The sequence below is a fragment of the Bidens hawaiensis genome, unplaced genomic scaffold (assembly GCF_021521415.1).
Source record: "Bidens hawaiensis isolate Kalapana, Puna unplaced genomic scaffold, B.hawaiensis_p1.1 tig00025623_1, whole genome shotgun sequence".
Classification (NCBI taxonomy): domain Eukaryota; kingdom Viridiplantae; phylum Streptophyta; class Magnoliopsida; order Asterales; family Asteraceae; genus Bidens; species Bidens hawaiensis.
In genome coordinates, this window is record NW_027494102.1 from 189,355 (window position 1) to 205,047 (window position 15,693).

Genomic DNA, 15,693 nt, shown 5'->3' on the forward strand with positions numbered 1-15,693 from the left:
CTCATAATAAATGATTACTCGGCCAAGTGGGAGAATGTAAGATTAAATATATAATTATATATATTTATATATGGCCATTATAATCATTTATATTATAATAGATTAAAATATTAACTATACCTTATTATATATTAGTTTGGTAATTGTTGATGGGTCATATTACCTATAATTAACTAATAAAGGGTTTCCCCTTGGGTGTTTATATAGAGAGATAAATATTAACATCATAATCTAATCACACACACATAACAATTTTGTGTGCCTCCTCTCTCTTCTAAACCGGGTTTCCTCTCAAGAACCCTAACCATCCTTAACTACAAATCCTAAAGGGGAACTCGATCAAGATGACAAGCATGTCGACTACATCATACCTAAAGGGTAATTCTTTTATCATTTAAAATGCTATTAACTTGTATCTAATGAGTATTCTATGGTCCGCGGTCTTAAAGAGATCCGTTCATATATACTTAATATGATTTCAATAAAATATGTCCTTTAAGTTTATTATGGAATCTGGACGTTAATGGAATCAAATCAAGTCTAACATATATATGATGGATTCCCACGTCATGTACGTCATTGAAACTTCTCTTGTATTTTCCTAGAGATATTAAAGATCAGTGGGAGCCTTAAGTGTCTCAATCATAACTTACAAGATTTGCAAGAGGTGGAGGAGTGAAAACTTGATATTGTCTTAATTACACATCTTGTACAAGACACTGCTCCATCACAATACTATTTCATCAAAACTTATCTCTGTAGAATTTACTACTACTATTACAAAAGTTTCGGTGTTTCTTAAATGTGAACATACTCCGATTTCTTACTGAAATAATTCAATGACTGTATTTCTCTGCTCTAGTTCAAATTTAAAGCTAAAATGAGTGTTAACTCCTGATCAGGCTTATCTAATACTCATAATAAATGATTACTCGGCCAAGTGGGAGAATGTAAGATTAAATATATAATTATATATATTTATATATGGCCATTATAATCATTTGTATTATAATAGATCAAAATATAAAATATACCTTATTATATATTAGTTTGGTAATTGTTGATGGGCCATATTACCTATAATTAACTAATAAAGGGTTTCCCCTTGGGTGTATATAAAGAGAGATTAACATTAACATCATAACCTAATCACACACACATAACAAATTTTGTATGCCTCCTCTCTCTTCTAAACCGGGTTTCCTCTCAAGAACCCTAACCATCCTTAACTATACATCCTAAAGGGGAACTCGATCAAGATGACAAGCATGTCGACTACATCATACCCTGCTGCGGTTACTACTCTTCATGCTGTAACAGGTTCATAGGTTTAATATTTATCATGTTTTATATTACTTACATGAAAAATTGATCAACAAGTGTTATATTCTTTTGTTCTAGTGTTATATTCTTTTTTGTTCTTTGTAAACACCAAAAATAACTTGTGTAGTTGCTAGGGTGGACCCTTACATTTCAAAATTGTAGTACAACAATCTCATAAGAGAATCAAGAAACACAAGAACATTAATAAAGAATTTGCCTATTGATGAAATAATAATAATGATAATGATAATCCTCAAAAATTCATACTAAAACATAATGCCCTCAAATAATGTAATCTATAATAATAATAATATTAATAATATTATGTAAGCTATACCTCATTCCAAGATCCAAGAAATCCCAATACCTTCTTCAAGTAGATTGTGCACCCAATCTTCTTCTTTAACCTCAAAATAGAACTTATTTTTGTACAACTAAAACATAATTTTCCCTCCAAAATCTCATCTTGGAGATGAGTATGAGCTTTCTTCATCTGAACTACTACTACGGCGCGTCTTGTATCGCGTGACAACGGGCAACGGCGTGCTCATAGGAACCCTAAAAGATCTCGCAGACCCCACCATTATTCTATCTTGCATTTGCCCAACTTCCTTGCATACATGATCCAAAATGCCTAAGAAGTCCCTTACAATCATAAATATTCTCAAAGGGTACACACCTTCTTTCACAGTATCGCCATGAAAATACTCGGTCACATCTTTAACACATGCCATAGCCTTTTGTTCATCAATCTTGATCCTTTTAAGCTCCAATTAAGCTTCTTTAACAAATAACCTCATCGACCCGTAAAAGTTGCCTTGAAATTCGTGTAACTCGTTACTTTCTGATCGGATTTTTTGCAACCCGGTTTCAAGTTTTGAAACGTAACCACTAAGAACATCCGAATCCATCCCGGCTGCTTTCTTGACATGGCTTAACTCCTGACTTAACCCGCTCACAATTTCTAATCCTTGTTTCTTGAAAATCGCTTCATTGAAAGTGGGATTTGAATCAAATTTGGTGTTGGAATCTGCCCCTTCTGATCTTATGATTTCTTGTACAACAAAATTAAGTAATGTTGTTCTTCCATCGGTTCCCTTCACGTCCACTAGCTTTAAAAGGGTGTCTAGCTTAAACGCGGTAGCTTCACCGCGATTCGTGCCAACGTTCATACGGTTTCCAGCTCGTTGTACCGCCTCAAGAAGTTTAAGAAATAACCGACTGTTCTTCAGTTCTTCACTTGCCAGCTGAAGCATAAACACAAAGTTATTGCAATAACAAAAAGACTAAACCTATATTGTTTATTTTTTTCTATCAATTGTTTATGTTTTTTTAAACTTTTACATTCTAGATACAAATCTTAAACGTATACCCGAACACGTTTAAGATTGAAAAATGAATGATTTTTAGATAATGATTTGTTTGTATATCATGTTTATTTTAGAATTTAGATAATAAAAATTGCATTTCAAGCATTTGTTTTATATCTTAGAATATTTTAAGATAAAAAAAAATGAATGATTAATTTTGTTTTTCCTGATCTCCTAAAAAAATTGCCTGAAGTGAAAATAATACTTTCTTGAATGATTTATTACAACATACCTCTAATGTCTGAAACGAAGACCGCAAGTATTTCACTTCATTATCAAAATTCGCTCGGTAAAACATAGCCTCAACTCGTTTAAACGCAAATGGTACGTCAAGAACCGCCTTCAAGAATCTTTCTGCGGATCCTAACTTTGATGCATCACCTTTATAATCCTTAAGCTTGATCTCTTCCTCTTTCGTCGGCGCCATTTTTACTAATGTTTCTAGCAACTCGGCCCCTAAACTATCTGAATTTCCTGTTACACCAAGCAGAAATCATATTAAAATTTCCCCAATACCCTTTGAAGAAACACTACCCCCGACAGATTACGAATAATCTTAGGGTTAAGTAGATGTTTCCCACGAGGGTTAGGTCCGGCAAAGATGGTTATTCTTCTTGACCTGCAAAACAGACACCGTGAGCTCGTCACTGAGAAGGGGGGGTTCCTCCTTGTGACCACCCTCCGGCGTGAGAATCAGACTAGATTGCTCTGAATATTAGTGTATATTGAGAGAAATAGCTAGAGAAGATAAGATGATGATACCGTTCCAAGGTGTTGGAGTATTTATAGCCGAAGGTAGGTTTCCAAGCAGGTACGGCCAGCTGTATAATATTCCTTTTCCACCAACTACGGGCTATGTACGTGCCACGATGGGAGTTGGTGGGTAGGCAGCGGTTGATAGTGACATGGCCGGCTGTATACTATTCCTTTTCCACCAACTACGGGCTATGTACGTGCAACGATGGGAGCTGGTGGGTAGGCAGCGGTTGATAGTGACGTTTTGTACTAGAGCGTGCTCCTCCTCGTACTATTGTCGGTGAGCTGTCACCCTGTGATTGGTTCATGGGCTGCTTTGGTCAGATCTTGTCTATTTTGTCCATACCTTGGCAGGTATAGTACAAAAGATCTTCCAGAAGCGTACGAACTGGCTCTTTTGGGCGGGAATATTCCCGCCTTGCTCATTCCTTCTTCCGGTGACATTGCTGGAAGTATAAGAGTTAGTGCCTCATGCGTGTAGCCTTACCGTTAGTGCGGGTAGCCTTCCTTCTTGGCTTGTACCCATAGCTGCGGGAACAGGCAGGGTACTGTACCAAGGGAGGCTTTCCTGCGGGAACAGCTGGCTTACTGCGTGTAAGGTCTTCATCTCTCTGAGCATGGTGGGTCCTGCGGGACCAGTTAGTCTGCGCAGACGTACCTCTTCAAGGTGTGACTTGCGGGTCCAACTGGGCTTTGCGGGGACTTACCTCTTCAAGTCCCCCCAGTCCATTGTTCTTCTCATGAATTGTTAATAAGTGAGGTGAACTTTTGGACTTTAAGCAAGGGGTTTTAAAGAGGTTTTTGTTTTTTAAGGTATTCCGTGGGGATTCTTCCCGCGGTTTTCCTAATGTCACTTGCAGAAATTCCCGACTTTTCTGCCTGATCTTTGGTTATGATGCGGGTAGGTGTTTAACCTCTTCGCAAGTCGGGAGCGTTGACTTTCACTTGTATAGACTCTTCACGAGGTTTTGGTAGTTTTGGACATAGTGATCAGTTATGTTAAACTACCAATTCCACCTTGAAGTTTCAAACAATCTAGTTGTCCACGTTCCCGCCATGCGGAGGTGTTATTTCCCTTTCCACAAGCATGGCCCACAAGATCCTTCTTGGCTTCAATTCCTGCAAGTGCTAAGTATGTGAAGGGTTTCGCCTTGACACTGTACCCGCACTTGTCTTATGGTTTTTTGCTTCCCAAGGTGAGGGGGTATGTTCCCTCTTATTTTTGAATCTTTTTGAATCTTTTTGAATCTTTTTGAAATTCGAAAAGTTGGTGAAAGGATAAGAACAGTCCAAACTGTTGAAGGGACGTTAGCGTCTTCCGACGGTTTCTTCTGACAGTTCAAGATGTGCAGGAAGTTATGGCGACGTGACAGTATATGGTCATTCCAGACGCTTTTTCAGGCGCGTGGGCGCGAGTTCCTGGGCGTGTGGGCGCGAATTTTACGGCACGCGTCCTGTCGACAGCTGTTGCCAGCTTGCGCTTTCCACGTGTCACCATTTCATTCCACCTGCACTTCCTCTCTCCTCCGCATTAAATTCATCGCATTCATTGCGATGAGTATATAAAGGAGGGAGAGGGTGCATTTCAATTCACACCTTCACTTCACTCTTCTTCTTCTAAGCGATTTCCGGCGAATACTCTAACTTTTCTGTCGAGCATTCTCCTGAAATCGTTCTCTTTCCTACCTTAAAACATGTCTTCCGTTCACGATCCTGAGGTTACTGCCGAAGAGTCCGACGTATACCCTGAGAACCCGATGTCCGCTTCTGACAAGGACGACAAGAGTACCGCTGGCGAGTGCCAGTGTGCTCTTTCTGTCGATTTGTATCACTACATCGTCAAGAAGTTCATGCTCGAGCCCTACGAGCCTGAGTTTCCAGAGCCTCACCAGACGGTGTATGATGCCCCCAAGGGCAAGATAGGGGTTTTTGCGTCATTCTTCATGTATGGGAATCTCAGATTCCCATTAACGAAGTTTGTATATCTTGTTTTCGAGAAACACGGTGTACACTTGACGGAGGTACACCCAATGGCGATCGCTAAGGTTCGCCACTTTGAATGGGTGTGCCACATTTTGGGTGTTGAGCCCCGCGTCGACCGCCTGATGACCTTCTATTCCTGGAGGTGCATCCAGGGCTGGTACACCTTGGTCACTCGGATCAAGGGTTTGAAGATCTGCGCTACCGAGCGCAGTCTTCGGTCTTGGAAGCGGGAGTTCTTCTACATCTTTGCCCGTGTCGTCCCCATTGCGATGACATTCAAGAACGGGAGAGCACTCCCCAACCTTTACGCCTCCAACTACCAGGAGACGGAATGGTTTACCAAGATCTCCCAGATCCAGACTCCGGTTTACCGCTTTGCGGAGACTGGGATGGTATTGCTTGGGATGAGCCGGTATGGAAGGATGCCGGTTCTGGGACGCCGCAAGTACCTATCATCCTCGAATACGGTTTGAATTCTACTCCCTACGGTATGCTCCGTCTTTTGTGCTGATTTAGGGTTTTTCTTCTAACCGTTTCTCTTTTTATTTTCAGAGGGAAACAACTTGCAATCGCTTCTGCAGCCGCGGGAGACTGGTGGTCCCGCTCGACTGGGTACTCGTGATCTTGACGAGAACGAGTTGCCCATTTTGGAGCAAACGGCGGATAAGTTCGTGGAGGTTTACCCGCTGGGCCACGAGATTTTGAGCGCCACGCGGCCAGGTAAGGGATTCTTTAATCCTCGCCCTCTGCATGCTCAGACTTCTGCTGGAGTTCCTCTAATTTTGTCATCTTCTGATGAGGAATCCGCAGATGGGCCTGTCTTCGTGATGAAGAAGAAAGCTGCCGCCGTGAAGGGCAAGGCAAAGGTTACCTCCGCCGTCGACCTAGAAAATCAGTCTGACTCTGAGACTGAAAGCGAGGGGGCGGTGGGGAACCCTGGTGGTGGTGAGACGATTGTCTCGGAGGTTGAGACAGCTGTCACCTCCGAGCCACCAAGTTCTACGACGGTGACTGGCATGAAGAGGGCAGTTCCATCGGGTTCGTCCCCGCCCGACAGAACCTTCAAGATTAAGAAAACCCGTAAGTATACTTTTTATTTATCTTTCCCGCGTTTCTTTCCGCCATTGTTTTTAATATTTTTTTATCTTCATGCAGGCGTGGATGCAACCGCATTCCAAAGTGGTGTGGGAAGGAGCAGTTCTGGACCCACGACGGTAGGTATGGTCAACCTACCCGAGGCGATGACCCAGGCGGCTGCGCCTGTTTGCACTGTTGGTTCAGTTGCTCATCCCGTTGAGGCAACTGTTCCAATTGTGACGTCATCTCCGCCGGCTGTCAGTGCCATCTTCACCGCATCCTTCACTGAGCCGGCGGTGATTTTTTCTGCGGGTTCTTCCGCAGCGGCGGCCACGGTTGTGAGTTCACCTCCAGTTAGTTCACCTCCAATGGTTTCTACCTTGGCGGCTTCAACCATGCCTCCTCCGGCACCGGCGACTACCTCGTCCATGGCCGGTTCAACAGGTATGTTCAGGGTTGGGGCTTCTAGCCAATCTTTGCCTCCTTCCCATCTCCCTGACCTCTTGGATGGATATCCCTTAGGTTCGGGTGATGGGTTCGGTGGCTACCGGCCTGTTGTCGACCCTACAGGTGCGTGGGATTATTTTGGCCTATATATATATATATTTTTTTTTTATTTTTTTTATCATTTTTTCCTAACTGTTTTTTGTTTTTGCAGTTTCAGATTCCAATGAGGTGTATGTTCCACGGTGGAACATCCGCCGGGGAACAACCCTTCGAATGGCTGTGGACTGCGTAGAATGGGCGCGCCATGCCACCCCAAGCGGTGCGTTGGGGGAGGCCATGGCTAGCTACCAAGAGGGTAGGCTAACCAATGAGCTCCGAATACTCCTTGCCCGGATGCAGCCTCGCGTCGAGTTGCTCTGTCGTGAAAACGACAAGTTAAAGACGGCGCGTAGCCTGGAAGTGGCACAGGCGCGAGCGATCCAGGAGGAGAATAAGAGACTTGCCGCCATTGCCGCGGAGAAGGAGAAGGCCTTTAAGGACCTTGAAGTTGAGGTCCAGGCCAGGCATGAGGCCCGTTCCAAGGCTACCCAAGCTGTTAACGAACAACTTCGGTTGGCCAAGGAAACCGCACGGAACGCGACCAAGAGGGCCACCAAGGCTGAAGCTGTTGCTGAGCCTCTACGCACTGAAAATGAAGAGCTTAAAGCCAAATTAGAGAAGCTCCAGCAGGCTCATGATGCCTTGGCCTTAGAAAACGCCAAGAAGCTCCAAGAGCTTCTGGATCAGAAGGGTATGCTTGACCGCACTGAGCGTAAGCTGAAGGGCGTTGAAGAGGCTGCTGCTAAGGATGTGCTGCTTGCCAACTTTAACAGAAATGAAGCCGAACGCGCCCGTGATCAAGCTCAAGCTGCCCTCCAGGAAGCTCTGACAAATAAGAAGTGGCTTCTGCGAGAAGCGTTGCCTCAGGTATGCATAGCTTCATAATTTCTTTACGCTTTTCCTTATACTTAGAAAAGTTGATATATATTTTTATTTTGTAGGTTGTGCATCGGATCTTCACGAACACATTATATGACGATGCTATGAGCGCAGCCCTCAACGCTTCTCATGAGGATGGGGAAAAGGCTGGTTTCCTGCTTGGTCTGGGGTTTGTTGAGAAGGGCATTCCGCCTTCCAACTTTCCTCTATACGGACACTGAAGCTGCCTATGACCAAGCAGTGAACCAGTATGCTGCCTTCTCGCATCCGGTGGTGGAAAAGGTGAACGAGATTGCTGCTGCTGATGAAGGGCTAACTATTCTCAAGGCTTTTCTTGAACCGCCACAGCCAACTGATGGTGCGGGTTCAAGCGGGTTTGGAGGGAGTGGTCCAGAAGCTTGAACCTTGAGATCCCTTCCAACCGCTAGGATAGATTTACATTTTTGTAGGCGGGTAGATGCCCAACCATTCTTGTAATCTTTGAATTTCTATGGAATATAAATGTTTTTGTTAATGCCTTGCCTTGTAAACCTTATATGTTTTATTCATGCATATTTTAGTTTAACTTAGCAACTTTCTAAGTGTTTTGGATAAGTTAACCTGTCAACGTGGTAGATAATAAGTTAAAGTTTTGCTTCCTCTATCCTGATTGTGCGGGTAAGACCGTCACTTTCACTTAGTAGGATGGCCAAACTTTACCTATATCTGACCTGCGTGAAGGTTTTCCTCATCTTTTCCTTAGAAATTTTTACCGTTTTTATGTTTATGCGGGTTTTGCCGTCTTCCACACGCAACGACTTACTTCTTCCCATACTTATTTATGCGGTGAATACCGACATATCAGTGTGGAAAGTTCATAAGTATAAAGGTAAGGCTATCAACACAATGTGATAAAGGAGAATCATTTCCATTAGAAGTGGCTCTAGGCCTTTTCTTTACAAGTTTGGAATTGATCTACATGTAACATTTGCGTAATTGAGCTCCATTCCATGTTCTTGGGATGGGGGTGCCATCGAGCCTTTCGAGCCGGTATGCGCCCTTTCCCAAAACTTCTCTGATAATATATGGCCCTTCCCAGACCGGGGCCAGCTTTCCTGGGCGTTCTTGGTTCGAAGCCTCGTTGTTACGCAGTATGTAGTCTCCGAAATTGAAGTTGCAGAGTTTTACCCGCGTGTTGTAGTATTTTTGCATTTGTCGCTTGTAGTTCTCTTCACGCGCTGCGGCTAAGTCTCTGCGTTCTTCGGTTAGCATAAGGTCTAATCGCCTTTCCGTATCATTGTCTTCTGGTTGAGTCAAGACCCTTGGTGAGGGTAGACCAATTTCGACCGGGACCATGGCTTTAGTGCCATAGGTGAGGCTGAACGGGGTTTCCCCCGTACTTGCCTTTTTTAGCGTTTTGTTTGCCCAAAGGACGTGTGGAACTTCGTCCACCCAGCCGGATCTATGTTCCATGAGTCTTTTCTTTATACCATCAACGATGCTCTTGTTTGCTCTTTCCACCTCACCATTACCCTGCGGGTGTGCCACTGAGGTAAAGGTGTTGGTGATTTGAAGTTCTTTCAGCCACTTTTGTAGCTTCTGGTCAGCAAAGTTGGTGCCGTTATCGCTCACCAAATTCTGTGGAAGTCCAAAACGACAAATAATAAATTCCCAAATAAATTTTTTGATATGTTTTGCGGTTGTTTGGGCTAAGGGTTTTGCTTCTATCCACTTGGTGAAGTAGTCGATGGCTACAACTAGGAACTGAATGTTCCCTGCTGCTGTAGAAAATGGGCCTGTCACATCGATGGCCCACTTCTGAAATGGCCATGAAGAAGTGACTGGAACGAGTTCGTTCTTCGGGCGATGCGTGTTGGGTGCGTAAAGTTGGCAGGACCTACATTTTCTGATGTAGGCCAACGCATCCGTGTGCATTCCCGGCCAAAAGTATCCCGCGTTGTTTAGCTTAGCTACAACTGCGCGTGGACCTGCGTGTACTCCACAGATGCCTTCGTGTACTTCCCTTAGGAGGTAGTCGGCATCTTGGTTGTCCACGCATCTGAGGAGTGGTCCAAGAAAGTTACGCCTGTAAAGTATGTTATCAACGAGTTGATAGTTCAGTGCTTTACAGCGTATCTTTCTTGCCTGTGCTTTTGACTCTGGTAGTATACCCGCTGCAAGGTAATTTATGATTGGCGTCATCCTTCTAGAAGTGCTTACGTGTGGACATGTGGCTAGCGTTATTACCTTCTAGAAGTGCTTCTGATACTTCTTCGTGTGTCACATTTAATGCTCTTAACAATATGGCTATGTTTTGTGTGACAATCGTCAATTTCAGGTTAACTCCGTTAACTCCGTCAATCCAAACTTTAGATCACTGAATCTATAACGCACACCTCATTACATTTAAACTAGGGTTTAAATGACGCTTGACACTTACTACATGTGTAGTCTTTCGGGAATTGCACCGAAACGCAAACGAGTTGACGCAAACAATTGGTGAATAAACGAAAAACATCAAAACAATAATTATGGGATAATTATGTGTTAGACTTATGTGTTATGTGATAACATTGTTATAAACGTTAATTCAAGGTGCAAGAATTAGTTAATTAAGCTAGTAAAGTAACATTTGAAAGTTAAGGGACCAAAGTGTATTATATTATTATTATTAATATAAACCTAAAACCCTAACTCTCCTCTTCCTTTCTCTCCCAAACCGACGGCAGCCTCTCTCCCACTTCTCCCTTGCGATCGGCCCTCATACGCACACATACAATCAAGATTGTTCAAGTTTGATTGAAGATTAAGGTGCTAGGAAGGTATAAACAACTATCCTATGCATCCTCTATGCTTAATTTCGATTTTAATAGGTTAATAATAAACCCTAGGTCCGATTTTTATATGTAATTATGTTCATGTGTCTTGTTTTGATTGAAAGATGTATTGATGGTTGAATTGATAGCTAGTATTGGTGTTATTGCATGTTAATCGTTTGTTTCTTGATTTTGAGTTCAAGTAAAACCCTAATCATGGATGTAATGTGTAATTGATATGCATGGATAGTGATTATGGTGTTTAGAGTGTTATATGAACGGATTATGGTCGATAGATGGTTAATATGTTGAGTTTTGTTGCAAACAGTTTCTGGACAGATTGTGTTGTTGATGTTCAATTGACTATATCTGGGTGTAAATATAAAAATTGGTTGAGATTATTGATACTACAGTAAACTAGGTTGAGTCTAGTTTCTAAAGAATATAAATTTGCAATTTTTGGACGTGTAAAAGTTAACCTTTATGATTTTACAAAAACGTTGTGCAAAGCTGAGTTGTTAGACCTGCTGTTGGGTTGTTTTGTAAATGTTATATCTCATGAACTACGAGACCAATTGGGTTGGTTCCACTTCTGGAAGTTGACTTATTGAGTTAGGAACCTAACCCAAGTGGTCTTGCATTTATTGGATTTTTCTTTTAACGGGAATTTCAAATAACATTCTGTTGCGCATGAATTTGACTGTTATGAGTTTGCTGTAATGATTTGATTATTGTGAGAAACCTATGTGGAATAAAAATATAATAAAATATGTTCTGGAAACCTAGGACATATATGCTTTTTTGATGATTTTTGGTAAATTAATTGTGATGCTATGATCGGTGGAATAGTACAATCTTTCAAGTAGAATTTCTGTCTCGGTGAAACTAGCTGCTGAATTTTGTTAAAATGCATGAAACATGATAATTGCTAGTTGATTGCTATGTTTTGACCAAATTGTCCCTATGGGGAATAATTGCTAGTTAATTGTTATGTGTGACCAAATTGCCCTTACGGGGAGTAATTGCTAGTGATGTACATTATTAATACATGACACGTAAATAATTGCTCACACACGTATCGTATCACAAATGTACTCGTTAAGTCACACACGATTCACAAACAAACACGAAACGTATCTTGTGATTAGGAATTATGTGCCGGGTCTAGAGACTCGATATTAGTTCCGATACTTAGAAAATCTCCTTGTTGTTTTAGAACGCTAGAGAGAGTTTTCTGTGACGCGCATCACTTGGTGATTTATTTTGGGAATTCTTCGCAAACAGTGAGTTTCACTTACCCCTTTAAACTGTTTTAAACGCTTTTCACTTGGGGGAGATAACATACTCCGAAAACGCATTTAAGATTTTGTTAGTAAATTATATATCACTTGTAAAGGCTAAGTGGCAAACGAAACAATTGAAGTCCTACACATCGAACCGGTTAATATTTGGATAATAGCGAGTCACTGTTGAGTAGTACTACTGGGTTTGACAAACCCCACCCAATGCTAAACTCGACTGGAAGTCGAGCGGGTGTAATTTTGGCTAACACGTACCATGGTCTGGGTGACCTGGTGACAAGGCACTTGATAAACAGTCAGCTTCGGTGTCGAACACTTAGTAATACTTGTTGTATAGGCTAGCTACCTATCGATATATAATTGATTTAACACTATCTGGTAACGCAAAACGCTTAACGCAAAACACTGAACGCTGAACGCAAACGCTAAACGCTTTATTTTATATAAACTTGTGAACTCACCAACCCCGTGTTGACGCTTTTAGTATGTTATTCTCAGGTAGCCGAGGCGGGCGCGCGGTTTAGGATCATGCATTGCTTGAAACACTTTTAATATGCAAACTTATTTTAAACTATTATCATTGGGTTTTAAGTCGTCTTGCGTGACGCAACATTGGTTTCTATGGTTTTACGCTTCCGCATTTAATTACTCGTAAACGTTTTTATGGTTTGATTATAACTAATGAATCCGATCCTGTTAGTTCACACCCTCTGACGGTAAACCCCGTTAGTGGATTTTGAGGGTGTGACATTTTGAGACTTCTTCGGATCCAACACACGATATTCAGGCATTGTTGGACCTGTCGGTTTGTGGTTATCGTCTTTCTTTCCCGAACTACCGGAATTGCATCCGAAAAGAGACTCCATTATATCCTCATTCAATCTACAAACATAATGATAATCATCCATCAAAATTCAATGGTTAATGTTATCATTGTCCTCCAACCATATCTACTATTATTAAAAGTTTATATTAAAAATGTAGTGAAAAATATGTTATTTTTAAAGTAACCGATTTACAGTCATGTATAGCGTACTTTTTTGCTAAATAGGTCTTATCATGTCTAAACAGGTGCCCTATAGTTAAGTTAACCCGTAGCTTTATCTAGACATTACAAAAGGTATTATTTATAAACTATAATTCAAAATACTAACTAGTCTAGTGTAGTGTAATACATGGGTCCTAAAGCTGGTCCCACACGGTGGCCCGGTCGGAAGTAGCCCGGACTTTATCCCAGTGAAGCGGCTTCAGTCTCGGCTTCGAACCATTCGCATCATCCGGTTCGTTAAACGACATCGTTTTCACTATTTTCGGTATCACTTTCGCCACCGGACTTTGTTTCGACGAACACGGTTTCTCCGGCGGTGGCGGTTGCGGTGGAATTGGGATGTTGGGTTTTTTCTGACCCCAATTCAATCGGGTCAAGTCGGGTCCAGGAGGCGGACCCACAAATTTCTTCCTCGCCGGAAGAAAGTTTTCCGGCGAGAAAGAAACCGATAGCCGTGATCTGGGTGACGTTCGTTTCGAGTGTGGGTTAACCCGTTTGTAATTCAAACTCCGACCCGAATACCCGTCGTCAGTGCTGGCAATTGACCCGTTGGGAGTGTAGAAATCTTGAATTTCATCTTCTTCGTCGGAAGATGACGTGTCCGCCGGCGGTGTCGGCGGCGTCCGTGGCGGACGGGGTTTAGTCAGCGGTGGAAGCGGTTGTAATTCGGGGCTGGGTCGGTACCGGTCGGATCTTTTAATCGGGTTTAGTTTATTATACGGTGATCCATTTAAATTTAACCCTCCGTTAGTGGACTCCGTTAGTGCTCGAGACGGCTCAACGGTTCCAATGTAAAGAAAAGTTGACGGCGTTGGTGATCCTCCGTTATTATTATTATTATTATTATTATTACAAATATATTCTGCCATAGTGTTGAGTTTTGTGGACTCAGTTTGCTGCTTTGATTTTTTGTGTTTATAAATAAAAAAAGCCAACGCCGACAGCATGCCAAGTGTTACAATTCCGACGGAGATTACGACGGCTATCTTCTTAGCCGGCTTGTTCGCCGGCTGCGGCGCAATTGGGTGGGTCGCGGTGGTGTTCGCCGCCACTCCGGCTGCCGGCGCCGCCGGAGTGTTTGTGTTTGTGTTTCCATTTGGGTTTTCGTGAAAAAATGGGTTGTCGGAATTGGTGGGTGACGGTGGCGGAGACGGTGGCGATGGCGGCGGTGTTTGAGTGGCTGGAAATAATGGCTGGTGTAGAATTCTTCTGTGGGAAGTATTAGCGACGGTAGTGGTGGTATTAGCGATGGATGAGAATAATAGTAGGAAGGTGAGGAAGCAAGAGCAAGAAGTCAAACACATGGTGTTTGTTTAAGTAGCTGTATTTTGTTTTCTTGCTTGAACCAATGCATGTTGTGTTACAAAACCTGCAATTTTTGTGTTTTGTTTTTTGGTTTGGTTTGGTGATTTTATGGAATGATTTTTTATTTTTTAAAAAAATAAAATGGGTTGAAAAAAAGGAGATTTGCAAATGGGAGCTAAGAATCTTTCATTCTTTTAAAAAGTGTGTGCGGAGAATGAAAATGGAGAATGATTAGTACCACAAACTAGCATGTTAATAAGAGGACCACAATTTTGGGCCTTTACTTATATGCTTCAATCAAGCAAGCCCTGTATATCCTACCGCATAGCACGCTATCGGTAGGGTCAGGGGATGATGGGATGTAGGCAAGTCTTTCCTCTATCCGAGAAAATAAAGAGGCTGCTTCCAGAGAGACCCCCGGCTCATAAAGCTACATACAGGTAATCATAGTAAACTTACATCCTACAAGCAAAAGACACTTAGCAATACATAGATAACAAACTACCAAAAAAGCAAGGAATCTGTAACCTACTAAGAAAATGGCATAAGAAACAAAAAACAGCATCAAAACAAAAAAATATTCATAAACAACAAAGATCAAGACTAGCCAACTAGACCCTAAATAAAAAGCTAAGCTAACTAGGTATCTTTCCCTAGAAGGAATGTGTTAAAAATATAAAGGGATGTGTTATTTGTACATTTTTTCTCTCTTTAGAGAGGTGTACATAATAGATTGAATGTGTGTTAAAAGAGTGTGTAAATATCAAAAAAAGTGTGTGAATAACCATTGCCAGATATAAATGTACTAAATTTATTTTGAGAAGAGTGACACTCATGGATAATATTTATAAGTCAATTTTGTATGGTTATTTTATTTCTACCTCAAGTATACATAAATTACAAAATTATTGACAAATACTTACTCACAAGTACCATAGAACATTTTGTTAATTTTTAATTTAAATTAAGGTATATTAGTTTTATTAATTTAAACTATTATTTGTTGGTCGTTATCAGTGCTAACTAACGAATTGGCTGCTGAAGGTCCCATCTTTTAATTTATTTGTTTTCAATAGTACGTGACTAACAGAATCCTAACACCGTTACTTGCAGGTCGTTAGAAAAGTTACATTTTTTTTGTTGGAAAACTTAACCTGAACATCGCCACCCCCACCAACTGACTCACCACCAACCAACCACCACCACCACTTGAGCACCACCAACCGATTTCAACGATAGCTCTAGGGTTCCGACAACCTCAATAATTAAGGTTTTTACTAAAAAAATGGTTCTTAAAGGTCCGATCCAAA

The 15,693-nt window shown here is 41.7% G+C and overlaps 1 pseudogene across 1 annotated transcript; it reads right to left on the reverse strand.

The window, feature by feature from the left end:
- Nucleotides 1-1,632: 1,632 nt before the first annotated feature.
- Nucleotides 1,633-14,627, reverse strand: LOC143571923 (formin-like protein 6; annotated as a pseudogene). The gene is made up of 5 exons (XR_013142180.1): nt 13,220-14,627; nt 12,788-12,912; nt 10,161-10,232; nt 2,926-3,167; nt 1,633-2,570 (listed from the first exon to the last, which is right to left on the reverse strand). The product of XR_013142180.1 is annotated as a formin-like protein 6 (transcript).
- Between the last annotated feature and the right edge of the window lie 1,066 nt (nt 14,628-15,693).